The 17916-nt window shown below is 30.6% G+C and overlaps 1 protein-coding gene across 2 annotated transcripts in view; it reads right to left on the bottom strand.

The window, feature by feature from the left end:
* LOC111620969 (alpha-1,3-mannosyl-glycoprotein 4-beta-N-acetylglucosaminyltransferase B-like) overlaps positions 1-17916 on the bottom strand; it is a 171390-nt gene that overhangs the window by 115005 nt on the left and 38469 nt on the right. For both annotated transcript variants that reach the window (XM_023364044.1, XM_023363333.1), the window contains exon 2: positions 12500-12603. The gene's annotated coding sequence lies outside the window, so the exon portion shown is untranslated. The remainder of the gene's footprint in view (positions 1-12499; positions 12604-17916) is intronic.

Genomic DNA, 17916 nt, shown 5'->3' with positions numbered 1-17916 from the left:
ACGGAAATCACAACTACTTTATCAACTCCTCCATTTTGTATTTTTAGAAAAATTTCCAATAATCAATCCAGAGCAATAGCTTAAAGGATAAAACCACTAAACACTGGTTACGGGTTCGCATCTAACCAATCTGGAATTTTCCGGATTTTCGTCAGTGTCTAACCCCTAAATACGGTCCAAGAGTCATTAAAATGAGTCAGTTTTCTATAATTTTCTGGATGTTCTTCCTGTTTGTAACACCTAATTACAGACCCGTTTCCCATACAAAGTCTTCTAGAAAGGCATCCCCCTCGGTAGATGGCTTGTGTGTCTTATTACCAAATACAAATAAACTGTAATAATTAATTTCTTCTATATTCATGCTTTTTTCGGTTAATAAATACTGTATAGTTTCAGTTCCAGTAATTACATTAATAACTTTTTAATAAAGTAGAATAGAATAAACTAATACATCTGTATGTCCTAGATCTGAAGTTCCTTAGATCTAGGGTAAGACTTGAATCTAAATAACTTGTATAAATTCTAGGTATACAATTTATATTGCTTTTTTGTCGGAACGTCAGAACACCTTATACTGTACAGTACGTATTGCCCAATCTTTGGATACGAATTGATCAATGTATGTTATACACTGCAGTTGATTAATATGATTTATTTATTTGTCGACAATTAAAATGCTATGTAAGTAATTCAAGAAGAACAAGTGACATTTTGTTTTTATGTTATTTGTTCTTTAATAAGGTTTGTTTGTTTGTATACGAAATACGACACATTTTATGAATTTATGATAATATAAATGCAAATAATAATTTTATATCACAGTGAGAAACCAATAGAATGGAATTAATATTACACAAAACTGGTTTAATGGAAGGAGAAATTAAGAATTGCTTACTCTAGAAGAAAGATAAAAAGGAAAATGAAGAGAAAGGAGAGTACTTAGAACGTAATAAGAACGTCAATAAATCGAAAAAGGAATTCACAATCGACTCTCCTTATCCAGTTCCATTTGATACCATTAAAAAAGAATTTCCACAATCGTTACGTAAACTATTCACAAAGACAATAAAATTCGATATTTTCTTTTACACAATTATTATTATTATTATTATTATTATTATTATTGANCGTACAACATGGAATTCATATAAAACGGAATTATCAACAGTGTTATAGGGGGGTCGACTGTAAACTAACTATAGCTTTGTAGAAATCACCGAACATTTTAATAAGATTAAATCAACACAGCAAAATCCTATTAATGATATTGAAGTCTCTTAAATAGTTGGGAGTTTTCGCCATTGATTTACAAGTTAAAATTCGTTTATGACAACTTATAAGAGGTCATATCGAACTAAATATGCGTTTCTATGTTCTGAAAACGATAGCCAGGACATATAAATTGCAAAGGAGAGATATTTGCTTCTACACTTTACGAATTTTCTCTACATAATTTGTCCCACAGGTCGTTTAAGAAGTGAATATTGGATTCGTCAGTAAAATCTACACAATTCCCTGTAATCTATAAATTGAATGAGACTATCTTCTCTACGTCGATAATAAGGGAAGACAGTTAAATCTCTGAACAACGAAGTTCGTGTATACTTAGTTGGAGTCTTCGGCCCCTAATCTTTCCATATCTGGACTCGATTTTCATCTATCTAAAACAGTTCTTAAGATTAACGAAGGACAGACAGCCCGACAGTGTCTGGAATTAGAGAAAAATTCGATATTTTCTTTTACACAATTATTATTATTATTATTATTATTATTATTATTGAGAGAATAAATGCGTTTTCTGCTTCAGTAATCAAGAATAAGAAAAAGTAACGAGGAGCCTACAAAATGCTTTTAACATTATATTCGTGTTTAAATAATGTGAATAAGAAAAACAGTGTTATAATGAGTGAAATTAATGCTCAAATAAATTATAATGAGTTGAATTAATACTCAACATTAGTTCTAGTGTAATATTATGAAAATAATGAACATATGAAAGCTNGGACTCGATTTTCATCTATCTAAAACAGTTCTTAAGATTAACGAAGGACAGACAGCCCGACAGTGTCTGGAATTAGAGAATTGCGGCCCAATAAACAAGAATTTTTATTTTATTGTGTATCAAAGGAATGCAACTGCATTGTTAATAACTGAGATTGTGAAAAAGTAACAAAACTAATAAAAAAAACAGAAAAGAAACAAAAGAATTAGGGATATTTATTTAATTTATAAACTACTCAGGAATTTATGGGCGAATTTAAATTTATTATCAAAACTTTTAAGTTAATGTTTACTTTTGTTATTGAACATTCTTCTAACCAATCAAAGAAAGAATTTCTTTTAAAATTTTTTTACTATTAATACTTCTTTAAGCTGATTGGTTAATTGATAATTTAAAATGAAAATGGTCGTTTAATTCATTTTTAAAATGTGTAAGCAACCTTTATTGTAATTAACATGCGAAAATTATGATTAAAGGCGAAATAAATTTGATTTGACGAATTTTCTCTGCATAAATAAAGAAATATTCTTAAATTAACGATGTTCTTAAGAATCGCGTGTTACAATTATTATTTACAATTCACAAGACTTTTATAGACTCTTCTATATATTTTTTTATTTGCAGCAATATTTCGCATTCCTTTTCTCCAATGTAATTTTTAAGAAGAAGAATGCATTGTATTACTATTCTTTTTCTGTTTTTGACGATTGATTTACAAGAATCATCCTCAGATATGACGAAAATTCCAAGTATCAAACATCATTTCATAGAAATAGTTGTTGTTATTGAGAATTCCCTTTCTGAACAATTATCATTGAAAGACAGAAAAGAATTACTGAAGTATTGTTATTTTCAACGTGTTTGTCACAAATATATTGGTAAAACTTTGTGATAAACATTTCTTTTATTGAGATTTCAGTAGGGAAGATTTTAATAATTTCAATATTTGTTGAAGTTTAATACTTGTTGCAAAATATTTCTATTTACAAAGTAAAATTGACATTCATAGGAACTTATTCAAATGCAGCAACAATCTCGAAAATATCCTTATTTTTTTGATAATAGTGACAGTTTATATTAAGAAATATTTACAGATATCACTTTATAGATACATTTTATTTAGAAATAAAGCATTTCATACAAATAACAAGGAAGAAATGAGACGTGGGACAACTAAATTGACACTTTCCTAACAATTTTATATCCCGATGACAAGTCCATATGTTCTTTGGAAATAAACGTGTCTCAGCAGATAATTAGCCATAGTTACGTGTTAAGTCCTAATTATAGGACACTTCTAATAAATTCACAAACCAATAGTATAGTTCGTATTATTGATATATAAAACGACATTGTGATGTATTTAGTCTGGAGTGTGATATCTTCTAGTTTCGTATTCGTTATTTATGTATTCAGTTGGTGTCAATTTTATTGTTCCACCGTAAATCCCACTCGTTTTTTATAGTCGACCCCCTATAACACTGTTGATAATTCCGTTTTATATGAATTCCATGTTGTACGAGTCACTTAGATTTTACAAATACGTGAGCCGTTCACAGCCCGGCACACGTATTTGTAAAATTTAAGTGACTCGTACAACATGGAATTCATATAAAACGGAATTATCAACAGTGTTATAGGGGGGTCGACTGTAAACTAACTATAGCTTTGTAGAAATCACCGAACATTTTAATAAGATTAAATCAACACAGCAAAATCCTATTAATGATATTGAAGTCTCTTAAATAGTTGGGAGTTTTCGCCATTGATTTATAAGTTAAAATTCGTTTATGACAACTTATAAGAGGTCATATCGAACTAAATATGCGTTTCTATGTTCTGAAAACGATAGCCAGGACATATAAATTGCAAAGGAGAGATATTTGCTTCTACACTTTACGAATTTTCTCTACATAATTTGTCCCACAGGTCGTTTAAGAAGTGAATATTGGATTCGTCAGTAAAATCTACACAATTCCCTGTAATCTATAAATTGAATGAGACTATCTTCTCTACGTCGATAATAAGGGAAGACAGTTAAATCTCTGAACAACGAAGTTCGTGTATACTTAGTTGGAGTCTTCGGCCCCTAATCTTTCCATATCTGGACTCGATTTTCATCTATCTAAAACAGTTCTTAAGATTAACGAAGGACAGACAGCCCGACAGTGTCTGGAATTAGAGAATTGCGGCCCAATAAACAAGAATTTTTATTTTATTGTGTATCAAAGGAATGCAACTGCATTGTTAATAACTGAGATTGTGAAAAAGTAACAAAACTAATAAAAAAAACAGAAAAGAAACAAAAGAATTAGGGATATTTATTTAATTTATAAACTACTCAGGAATTTATGGGCGAATTTAAATTTATTATCAAAACTTTTAAGTTAATGTTTACTTTTGTTATTGAACATTCTTCTAAAAGTTGGGCCATAAAATATAAAAGTTTACATAGCAACGTTTTAAAGAGAGAAGCACGAAAAGAGAAAGGATTTAAGGCACACAAAACAAATCAAAGTATTTTTCACAATAAGATTTTCCGCTTTATTCGGAAATGGAGTTGAATTTAATCGCATTTTTAAAATGCGTTTAAATTCCTTTTTTTTTTTGTTTGTAACAAATCTAGATTTATATTTTTCGAATAAAAAAATATATATTTTTTATTTTATTTTTCTGGATGTTATATAGAACACAAGAAAGTTCAGAATTGACCCCCCCCCAAAATTTTCACATTTTTGGACTCAGGAGCGGCTTGAAATATCGAGAAATGCCAAAAGTTGGGTTCTTTTTGTATATTTGAATGTTAGTGTTTGTGTTTGGGGGACGATTTTATTTACCCATTTTAAAGCTTTTTAACTCGTGTGCTTTTTGTCGAAAATTTCCGAAATTTTGCACGGGAGTTTGTGTATTAAGGTCATTGAAGCTATTAAATTTTGGTGGTTAAAGGTCAAGTGAGTGGGAAGATAGAGGAGGGTCACATGTTTCTCGAGTGGGGTCGGATGTAATGAAGATTTTACTTGTTACTAACATTATTAAAATTACTTCTGTTTTTGTCAAGTATATGTTTTTCTACCTCGAAATATTTTGCTTATTCTATTTTATTTGGGATTATTCTGTTGATTTTCTCTTCTAAATCTTTTGATCCTTTATTTTATTTTATTCTCTTGACATAAATTTGATATACTTTCTTATATTTTACTTTACAAATTTCGTAAATAATTTTTTTCTTTATTTAAATCTCTTGCTACCTTTTAAAAATATTTTTTAAAGTTTGTTTAAAATTTTAGATATAAAAATATAGAGAAATTAATTTAATTCCAAGTTTGTATTGCTTAAGAAGAAACTTCATATGTATAAATGTTAAAATTTCTGGAATTAGAGAATTGCGGCCCAATAAACAAGAATTTTTATTTTATTGTGTATCAAAGGAATGCAACTGCATTGTTAATAACTGAGATTGTGAAAAAGTAACAAANTATGATATATATATATATATATAAATTCTCTCATATAATAGAAAAACCAATCTTACATACAATTTCTAATGTCAAAAACTTACAATAGAAAACTGAAAATTTCAGGTCATACCTAAATCCTACGACAATGCAGTAAAACTGAGGTCATACCTATGAAAATGGAGTAAAATTTCAGGTCATTCCTATGACAATAGAGGTGATTCCACTTCGAAATCATCCTCACTTCGAAACTTCATAAACATAACCAAAAAATTTTTTATACACATAAACACCACAATTATTGTATTGTGTCTATGTGTATTGCGTCTATGTCCACACCTGTACAGTGCATCACTACAATGCATTGTAGTGATGCACTGTAAAGATGGGAGTGGGGCTCCAAAATCTAAAAAAAAAACGTGACCAATAAAAGCTATATTTATAGTTTTTCAAATAATGCAATGCATTAAAATGTATGGTTTTTAGAATACTACATTTAAATCCATTGCAGTGTTCTATTCGTTTAGGTACGTATAATGATTAATGTACGTACGTATTATTAGGTACGTATAATGGATAAACATACGTTTTATACAAATTTTCGAACGTGTTGTTAGTGTGAAATGAACTATAAACTGTATTATTAGAAACACACAGAAGAGAGACCGATCCTTCTTATCCTATTCTAGATTGTTCTTAGAACAGATGAAACCGCTTGACGACACACTTTTCATCACTTTATACGTTTCAACTTCCTTTGTCGATCATTTAGGAATAATCAAAATTCACCTCCAGAAAACTGTCAAGATCAGTTCCTCTCTTTCTAATTTCTATCCTTCTTCTTTCTCCTCTAATCCTTAGTCTTGTATTAACTTTATTTAAATAGAAAATATAAACTTCCATCATTTGGTTTCGAAGGAGAGATCGATTCGGTCCATCCTCCCGTAACTATAGCAACGGTACGGACACTTTACATATTGTTTCATCCAATAACTATGAACTTGACGCGAATGACATGCCAGTAATAATGACGAGAGAATTCACGGAATTTCTATAATTAAATAATTAAAATTATTTTTCTCTCAGGGATTATACGCGATATTAAAAATTCTGAAATGAATCCGAAATACATACTGTACATAGCCAATATATAATGATTGTACCGTATACACTTTATTCACATAGCCTAAATATAAGTCTAGTGTCATCAAAATATTCGAGATGCATGGCAAACTGAAGGAATTGCAATGAGAACCAATCAATATACCAATACTTTATTGTATACAATACTATATTATAAGCATAAAACACATTTTAACTGAATGCAATACGTTCTGAACGTCTATATCATTCCGAAGGGACTACACACATATTGAAAACTAAGCCAACTATGAAATTAAGCTTAGTTTATATTCTGTCCATCAATATTACTAGTCACACTATATAAATTACTATTATATGTAATAATATACCTTTAGATTCTGGATGCAGCATGATCTTTATAGCCATTGTGGTAAACAGTTCAGCAGTGACGATACATTAACAGGCACCTCTTATATAACAAACAGACATTTCATTCAAGTAATTAGTAATTATAATTAGTATTCATTCTAAAACACAACAAGTATCACATGAAATTCAATTTGATACAAGAAAATGCTGTATTTTTCCATTGAACTAATACTACTTTTAATGGCAAACAACTATTTCCTATACATTTTTTTGATTCCTGAAACGAATTTTAGCATAAAGAATAGTTTTGTATTAGTAAATCGTTAAATTTCCCCCATTCTTTTCGCCATAATTAATGACTATTCATTAATATTCACAGGGATAGTTGTTAAACCCTCACTGTGAATGGTCATCTCTACATCTCTAGATCGATGTCAGAGGTGTAGAGATGATCTAAAATTCTTTTATCTTCAATTTAGAAAATATTATTTACTGGGATGTAGCTAGTGGGTCAAGGTCAAGAGGAAGGTCAAGGTCTGGCTAGAACATAAGACAAGACACTAGTTGATTTTCACCCCTTAAAATATACAAAAAAATCAGAGTATATTTTCTATATACAAGCGAAATAATGACAGATATCATTAATTCTAACCTGTAATAAATTAACGTGTCTAATATCAAATGACCTTTGACCTGTGACAATCGACATTTGGTATTTCCTAGACGATACATTACTCTCGATTTCTTACGATGGGGAAGAAAGAAAGAGATACAGACTAAAATATATTGAATTTCTAACCAATAATAAAATTTATTAAATTAAACATATTTTTCGATTTACAGACCAACCGAGAATGACAATAATTGAATATTGTAAATTAAATAAGTACATTAGTACAGCCAGACTTTTAAAGTTCGTATCGATTTAAAAAGTTCGTATTCATTATAAGTACGAATATGAAGCTCAGTTTTAGTTATTTAGGAGAATGCTAGCCAATGTTAGCGATTTTATTTAAAGTTATTTGTAAATATACTGTAGGTAAACGAAGTTGGCTGATTAGTATTAAGATTAAGGACGATATTTCATAAACCATTACACTTAATATTCATTTTATACTGTCCTATTGCATCATTATAGCGAAGTTGCTCTTTTGCATAATTTAACTAACTGTAGAAATATTTCTCAACAAGTATAGTACGTATTTATTTTCATACTTTCTCATTCATCCCGTCTCTCAGTATACTACTGGGACTTACTTTCCCTTTCTTATACTTTATTTGCTCAGTATATACTACTGGAACATTCTATTCTCTTTCTTATCCTCTGAAACCCTATCTCCTCTTTCTTATCCTCCCTATCTGCTCAGTATACTACTGAAACCCTATCTCCTCTTTCTTATCCTCCCTATCTGCGCAGTATACTACTGAAACCCTATCTCCTCTTTCTTATCCTCCCTATCTGCTCAGTATACTACTGAAACCCTATCTCCTCTTTCTTATCCTCCCTATCTGCTCAGTATACTACTGGAACATTCTCTCCTCTCTTTTCCTCTTCACTCGCCCAGTACACTACTGAAACCTCTCTCCCCCTTTTTATCCTATTCGTCCAGTACACTACTGAAACCTCTCCTCTTTTTTATCCTATTCGCCCAGTACCCTACTGAAACCTCTCCTCTTTTTTATCATATTCGCCCAGTACACTACTGAAACATCTCTCCTCTTTTTTATCCTATTCGCCCAATACACTACTGAGATCTACTTTCCCGTCTTATCCATCTATCTGTTCAGTACATATGGCACTTCATCTCACTCTCTTCCTTTCTTCAGCCTAGATCCAAGAGAAGGTACTACTCTCTGATTACGATAAAATTACTTGTATATATTTACAGAAGCACTACAACGAACATATATTGTTTCAATAACAGTTATTAATTAATCTCATAGCGATCTTTCATGACGTTTACTATGTAAGAAAAGAGCGATATAATTATTATAAATTATTTAAATTCTAGTACATTTTCTGTATTAAACACGATAAAACTACTTTTTCTAGTGTAATATAGAGTTTCGTGTTTTTACGTGCAAAAATTGCTTTTATATTATTTTATAAATGACCAAACAACACTTATCCACATTAAATGTAAATAAAGGAGTATATCGGTATTTAAAAAAGGCCAAATTGACGTGAAATAATTGGTAAACAAACAAAAAAAATGTCCTTCTTTTCCATCAGTCGATCATTATACACAACCGTCGATACTGGCTGCCCACACGAACAAAGAAATTGAAATTAAATTTATGTGTTTTAATTGTTTTCATGAATTAAATATAAATAAAAAGCGATGCTCCTAATCATTAATAATTAACGAATACAATTACACTGCTATAGTACTACTAGATTAACAATTCGACATGGAGAAATAGAACAAAGGATGAAAATAAAATCAAAAATTAACGAGAATTACTATCGATAAAATATACATTTAATCAATTCTAAACTCTTTATTATCCAATAACAACATAATATCTTAATAGAGATGTAGAAAGTACTCTTTACAGGCAGGTGTTGCATTGCCTTATTCAATACAATCCTGTGTGATAAATGACAAGAGAATGTCCATTTGATTTACTTGAAACTTACCTCGAATCAATAAACAAAATGCAAAATATTGTTGTATAGATTAAAGTAGCCTCGGTGTAATTTGTTTGTGGTAAATCCAATACATTTACGAAATGAAGGAAAGAAATATAATGAAGTCACGACTTTACCTTGCTTCTCCACTCCATTAACGATGTCCTCTCAATAAACAGTACTTTATGATAATTATATTTATGTAACGTATTCATGTTCTTGTCGTATTTTTCTTTATTAAAATTGAAAATTCTACAACACGTCAAACATTAAAAATCAGGAGAGACTCGGATTTTCATACTTATTTCCTCCTCGTCTTCACAGAGAATTGGCATGAGATTTAAGAAAAAAAAAATAATCAATTTTCTTCAATAATCTTCAGAAAATCCTCAATGGTTCATTGACAGCAAAGAACAAGGTGCTCTTCTCGACTTTCCTTGTTGCTCTTCGATTTTATTCACACCATCGTTTAATAATAATTGTAGATGGTCGAATTTCCATGAATTCTAGAACAAGATATTCTAATAATATCTCTTATAACATCAAAGAAACGACAGATATATAAAGAATAAAATTCGATCACTGTCTGTACAGCAGTATTATAACTTACGATACACAAGAGAATCTCAATTGTTCTAGAACAGTATCGTGAAAATAACAATTGTTTATTCAGCAATTTCATACCGTAGATCGAAACTTACAAGTTTAAATTGAGCTGGAGATCGTTACGTCCCTATTGTTTACTTTAATCACAATCAATGTTTTAGGATACTTTGTGGCATTAAATTTCAGCAGTCTATTTCTTATGAAGAAGCCAATGAAATTTAGACAAAGTTCTGAATCAGTTTCATTATTGTCCTTTGAAAATTCCCATAGGCAATAAACTAACAGCACAATAAACAAACACCCTAGAGTATTTATTGACATCTTTATGTCCTCACTTTTGAGCTTTCTCAATGAAAATATATTTTAATACTTCTTTTTTAACGAGTTAAAAATAGTAAATGAAAAAGAAACTTTAATAAAGAATGATATTAAATTACAATTAACGTAAATAAATTGAGTTAAATTATTTTATTATCGTATCCGAAAGAGAATTAAACACTTTTCTCTTTAAATAATTCCCTATTCTCTGAAGGAATTAAACTGAGAAAGCTTTCTTCAACAGAAAATATGACTTAATTCCGTTCGATTAGTTGCTTAGATCTTAGTTTATTCACAAATTGCATGGTGTCAGATCATTCGAACTGTATAAAAACCCAGTTTTATTAATTTACACAAGTTTAAAAGCATCAATGGATGAAACAGATTAAGAAGTTAATAATTTAACATTACTATTTCATTGTTAAACTTATAATAACTAAGACCAAATAATTGTATAAACCATCCTGAAGGCTGTAATTGATACAAATTTATAAAATGAACTTTCGAAGGATTTTATATGGATAGGATTTTACTATTGGAATAAGGCATCCCAACACCTGCAAAAGGGGGTTCCTCCCGGGAAGACGTTACGTGGGAAATTTTCCCCTTTCAGGTATTTAGACATGTGAAAAAAATCCGAAAACTCCACGTGGTCAGTTTGTCGGTCAGGTGAGAACCAGCGACTAACTACCACTGTTTTATGGTTTAATCCGCTTGGCTACTGTAAGCAAAATTATGTATTCTTTAAATCAATTGACAAGAAAATATTTCATAATAAAAGATTAAATTATGAATAAACAGGAACCAGCCCTTCTCTCTTGGCAAATCGCTCATCTGTTGTGTCTTCTTATGTCATCAGTCCAATATATTGTTTTGTAGAATAGTTAGTATGGTCTGTTCTAACGGTATACACACATCAGCTGTTAGAGTGACAATTGTATGAGAGGTAATTGTATCCATTATTAAAACACTGTACATCTCAAAGAATTTCACTTAAAAATTAATCCTAGACACAATGTAACATATTCAAATTCGGAAATCTTGCTGGTCATTCCATTTAGTAATTCAAGAGTCATTATGTGAAATGCGGAATAATTAATTAAAATATAATGAAATTAGCCATCACCGACTGGTCGAACCCACGACAGGCCTGAAGAAATCTTTAAATCTCTGCCGAACTAAACCTTTTCTTACCATAGTTTCTTATTACTTTTCAAAGTGCACACGAAGCAAAAAGAGCAAACAATAAAAAAAAGAGTAAAAGGGCAATTACACTTAAAAAAGTATTTTCTTAAATTCTAACGACAGTAACATACGTTCGACGAAAATAAAACTGTAAAAGATATAATGATATCTCCATCTTATCGTGTCCTCATCATCATCATTTCTTACGACTCTTTGGCAGCTTCATCTATTTTTTTTTTCTATTACCAAGTCTACTCTACTTCTTTCCACTCCTCTCTATCAAATTGCCTTTCCCCTCTTAATAGAGCCATAATTTACTGTTAAAATAGATTTTCCTTCCTTTCAACGCACCGATATTCATTAAAATTTAACAGACCACCTCGATTTGTTATCGTTTCTAACCTCAATACTCTCTTACTTTTAACAGATCGAATTCATAATTCAATATTTTATTAAGAAATATCAACATTATCACCCATTAAATCGGAAATTTCGAGCTAAACAAGGACGTTAAAATTATGAAAAATGGCCGAACAAATGATGAATCGATGTGTTAAATCTTCAGTTTTAATTCTAAATCTTAAAAATATATAGGGAATTAATTACGTGAATTAAATGAGTATAAGGATGTAGGAGTCAGATGACATTTCTATACGATACATTAAGATAAATTTAGGCGATACACCAGGGAAGAACTGCCATTATGGGCAGCTGTTGCAAGGTATTTATAGAAGTCGATCCTTAATAATTCAACATGGAGGACATTATAGCGTATTTTTTTTTATAAAGAAAGTATCTTTAACCTTTAACATTATTAAATTTTATTAAAATTAAAAGGGTAATCAATACCTGTTGTGAACTGTCGTAATTGTTCTTGAACAGTTTATCCCTATAACAGCTGTTACTGTTCAACTATTCCATTGTTACATAGGAATTCAGTCACGTCAACGTTTCTGGAATTAAAAACAAAATACATTATATAAATTTGAATCTAAACACAGTAATAAAGAAAATATTTCTATGTTAAGTCTGATATCTAGAAATAGAAGAATTTCCTTTAAATTAATATTGTAATACTGTATTTATTATCTTACATAGTATATTTATTCCCTATTGAATCTCTGATCTTATACAGTAGACTCCTATTGTATTTCTTACCTTACAATGTACAGTACATAAATAACCTATTCTCTATTAATAAACTTTATTTAACAAACGTTTTAGTAAATAACCAGTTTTAATGGTTCGTGCCTCGCCAATGTGCAATTTTCTGGATTTTCTAAACATCTATTTTTTAAATTCTTTTTGAATTGTAATTTTCAAATTGCAGTTCTGTAAATTCCCACCATTATCTGTCTGTCCTTCGTTAATCTCGAGGATGGAATCATATAGATGAAAATCGAGACCATACATAGAAAGCCAAATAGAAAAATTCGATACCACACATGGAGAGCTAAATAGATGAAAATCGAGACCTGATATGGGGAGCTAAATAGGTTAAAATCGAGACCTGATATGGAGAGCTAAATACGTTAAAATCGAGACCAGACATGTAAAGCTTAATAGATACAAATAGACATTAGATATGGTAAATTGAATAGACGAAAATCGAGACCAGATATGAAAAGTTTAATAGAGGAAAATCAACATCAGATATGGTGAGCTTAGGAGCCGGATGCCCTGATTATCTATATCCAAACTACGGGTCTTGACCTGAAGTCAAGTGATGTTTTAATTAAAGTACGATTAAAAATTGTAGCAAAGCATAGCGACTATGTCACAATAATTTGCATTAGATTTTTATTTTATATATTTTTTCTGTATATTATTATATTATTCAGTCGCAATTCGCTTTTACTCCATGCAAATATCGGTTTTTCATGACATCGTGTTGATTACAATACACTAATTTTCTTGATAATCTACTTAACTTTCATATTTCTTCTGGAGAACCAATCTATTATGTACTTAACAATAGTAAAGTCTTAATCATTGTTGAATTTTCTCATTTATAGTAATTTATCTACTAAAATTTTGTGGTTTTAACATTTCATGAATAAATTATGCAATGATTTATATAAATTCTCATTAAATTCCATCCCAGTATTGCAAATCTTCCCGTAAAGTCATACAAAAGATAATACATGGCAGTCGATTTATATATAAATTTATCGTAAACAATACTATAAATGTTGCTTAAAATACATTATTAATGAAGTTGAATCTTTAACAATGGCCACTTCTAAAAAGCGACCATCTTTGTGGAATATTTCTCCTTAAAATTCGTACAAAATACGTCTGCAACTTCACAACCAGCAACAATTTTTATACTCCTGTCAGTGGACGTTGTATAAAAGTTCTGACTGTATTTTTGAAGAGTTTAAGCCATTTCAGTGTACGCAGTGTAGGCAAAACTTTGTATACAGACTATGCAAAAGATGCAAACAAAGAATTTAATTCAAAAAATTTGCTAAGGATTGTTTATACAGGGTGAGTTTTTTTAAATCTTGAGACAATGAAATAACTTAATTGGATCTCATTATTCTGGAAAAAAGTTTAGACAAAAGTTGTAGGGTTTCGAATGGGCAATCAATTGGTGACTTTAGATGTGACCTTCAAGGTCATTTGAAGGTGAAGTCTGTTTTTTTCAATAAGAATACATATTTTTGACCCCAGCAATGGAATGAGTGGGAAACTTCACAATCAGATATACCCTTCACCTTAAGGTCATAGTCAAAGGTCAAGATTATTTTAAGGTTAAAATTAAAAGCTTTTTCTAATGAAAAACCATACTTTTTATTACTGGAATAGACAGGGAGGTAAAATTTACATTTTTTCACGACCTTATTACTTTGACCTTTAAAAGCATTCACTACTTTTAGCACTACCTAGGAGTAACGATGAGGATGTAGTAGTTTTCTGCACCCTTTGAGGTGCTTATTTTCAGTGAGTCCCCTCGCCTATCACTATTAAGGTGCTTGTTTTCAGTGAGGCACTTTACTCCTCATCATTACTTAAAATATTGATTTTGGGAAAAAATTTTATAACAAATGTTCAAAATGATGCCCTTTCACTTTTGATGCATTTGTTGAGCCGTGCTTAAAATTATAGAGCTTGAGATGACCTTCAGAGGTCAAATTCGGGGTACTCAAGGTCACGGCTAATTGTGAAATTTCCCACTTTTTCCATGTAAATGTAGATTTTACCTCCCTGTCTATTCCAGTAATAAAAAGTATGGTTTGGTAATAATCTTGACCTTTGACCTAGACCTTAAGGTGAAGGGTATATCCGATTGTGAAATTTCCCACTCACTCCATTGCCAGGGATAAAAATATGCATTCTTATTGAAAAAACAGACTTCACCTTTAATTGACCTTGAAGGTCAAGGAAAAGGTCACAAATTGATTGCCTCTTCAAAACCCTACAACTTTTGTATAAACTTTTTTCCAGAATAATGAGATCCAATTAAGTTATTTCATTGTCTCAAGATAAAAAACTCACCCTGTATTAGTGTGGGATATGGTAGCGAGATATAACATACAGTTGTGGGATATATATATCATGTTCCAACTTTGGCAGATTTACAGGATAGTATTACACTGAAGAGCAGTTGCGGTCAGCTGGAACACACTGTTTATCGCCTTCAAATCTTACACTTAAACAATCATACACAATTGATCAACATTCTTTACATCAGTAAACAGCCTCTTCAGAAAGAATGCCCTTTACGAAACGAACAAATGCGTTTTGTTCTAGTGTATCGTGTTAAGCGTCTTCTAACAGAAATTTCTCAAACTATTTTGCAAATTCATTTTCTGCACCCTTTTCCTAATCCGTATGCAAATTTATGTGTTAGTCCGCTTATTGCTTACTGCTACATTGTGCTCTGAATAGAGAAATTAACTATGGCCACTTTGTGCTCCTTTCTACACATAAACTGGATTGAACTCGCTGTACTTATCAAAGATACTAAACAGATGCATAAAAGTAATTTAAACATTTTTGTATTTAAGCAGTTTTAATATTTTTGCATTGTGTAAACATCTCTTAAACTTCATAACTATGATCTGGACATGAGTATTTAGTGTCTCATTAAAATTCAATTGTTAATTCAGTTGCTATTTTAAATACCGTAAATCTAAAGTATTCAGTTAAAAAAAAGTAAGATTTATTTCTATGAAGAATGTAATTTCATTACAAAATTAATGCGTATATTACCGAATTCTTCTTCAATTTAATTATTTCAAATTAGTAATCGAACGAAGAGACTCTCCTCTCTTCGTTCATTTGTTGTTATTGCTGCTCCTCATTGTCTTTTCCGAGAAAAGAATTTTTTGGATAAATCGAATTACATCTATCCAACTTAATCCATAGAAGAGTCTTTTTCTGTAATTTCTATAGTTTGTAAGATGTAATTTGCTCCAACTCTCATCCATTAAGACAGTTAATGAATCACCCTACCGCTGTCGTGAGCTGATTCAAAGGATTCTCTCAGAAATTTTTCATAAACAGTTTGTTGCAGGTATGATAGGACTCCATTCCTCATCACCCAATGGCCAATTATAGACCTGTTCGAACCCACAATAGACCCGAGAAAAGGCTCTTTTAGTTTCCCACTTTATAACTTATTCTTTAATTAAGTCTGTATGTTGACATTGATTACATTTTATACATATACATTTTATACATATAGATGGAATAAACAACACGGGAATGATCGGCCAAGTGGGCGGTGCATATCTTAATGTAGGTTTTAGACACGTGAAGAAAGTTCGTTGATGGGGTACGAACCACCGACCAACCACCAGTAAACAGTGGTTTTACATACATGAACACATTATTGAGTATCGATTACTTTCCAACGCGGCCTGTTCGTTGGTTGGGTGCGAACCCGCGACACTCACCAGTATTTAGTAATTTTACACGCTCGGCTAGTGTTTACTGAGTATCAGGAGTATCAGTTAATTAGTAATCTTCCTTCTAAATCTAGAAGATAAATTTATGTTTTTAAAGTTTTCAAGAAGTAAAAAATTTTTTTTAGAACAAATGGCGTATTAACACCTAAATAGGACCCTGCTTCTCTTAGAAAGTTCTCACTGAAGATATCCTTCTTAGCAGATAGCCCACATGTTGTGTTGTTGTATACAAACAAACAAGGTAAATATATCCATTAATAATACTCACATATGCTAATGGAATATAATGGATTATATAATTCTCAATCTTCTTGCTGTAGTGTCTGTCTGTCCGCAATTTATTTAAATAAATGTAACGATAATAATAATTATTTTTGAACCTCTATAACTATGTTTGCAGACAAAACAAAATATTACAATTATTTTGGCTTCGAATATGAAAATACAGTCAAACCTCTGAAGAACGGACACTGACGTAAAAAGTTGCCATTCTTCATTGTCTTTGTATGAATTTTAAAACGAAACGTCTACGAAAAAAAAAGGCTGACGTTTAAAAGTGGCCGTTGTTGACAGGTGGTCGTTTTTAGAGGTTAAATGTATTCAATGCATTATTTTAAGAAGCGATATAAGATCGTATTCACTTAACAAATTAAATCTGTTTGAATCTAAATAAATCAATAGACTGCTCGAATCTTGATTGATACTTGAATTTAGATCAATCGATTGGTCTTGAATCTTGACTGATACCTGAATTTGGATGAATCTATTGATTGATTTTTGAACTGACTGATCAATATTGTACTTGAAATGATGATCAGTCAATCAATATTGACTGATCAACATTGATCTTCGAACTGACTGATTAACATTGATCTTTTAATTGACTGATTAACATTGAACTGACTAATCAACATTGATCTTTGAACTGACTGATTAACATTGTCTTGAATCTTAACCAAAATGCAACCAAGATGCAACTAAGATGCAAGATTAACTAAGATGCAAGATTAAGATGCAAGGATCTTGGTTGCATCTTAATCTTGAATCTTAATCAACTAAGATGCTTGCATCTTGGTTGATTAAGATTCAAGACAATGTTAAATAAAAGTGAACTTTTTCAATGAACTTTTAACATTTTCTAAAAGAAATTTTAAATTCTCTTAATCTTTCTGACATATTATTATACGTTATCATATTTAAATCCTTTCTTCTTTATTAGATCTTTATCTTTTTGTATTCAGATATAAATTTATACTTTGATAGTAACAAAGAGATTTAGAAGTGTAACGTTTTTTCCAAAACATTACTTACGAATGGCAAAATCTTTAAAGTTTAACTCTATAAATGAAG

The sequence above is a fragment of the Centruroides sculpturatus genome, unplaced genomic scaffold (genome assembly GCF_000671375.1).
Source record: "Centruroides sculpturatus isolate CEXI.00-Female unplaced genomic scaffold, Cexi_2.0 scaffold146, whole genome shotgun sequence".
In the NCBI taxonomy this organism is placed as follows: Eukaryota; Metazoa; Arthropoda; class Arachnida; order Scorpiones; family Buthidae; genus Centruroides; species Centruroides sculpturatus.
Note: the sequence above shows the minus strand (reverse complement) of the source record. Positions and strands in the feature narration are given on the sequence as shown.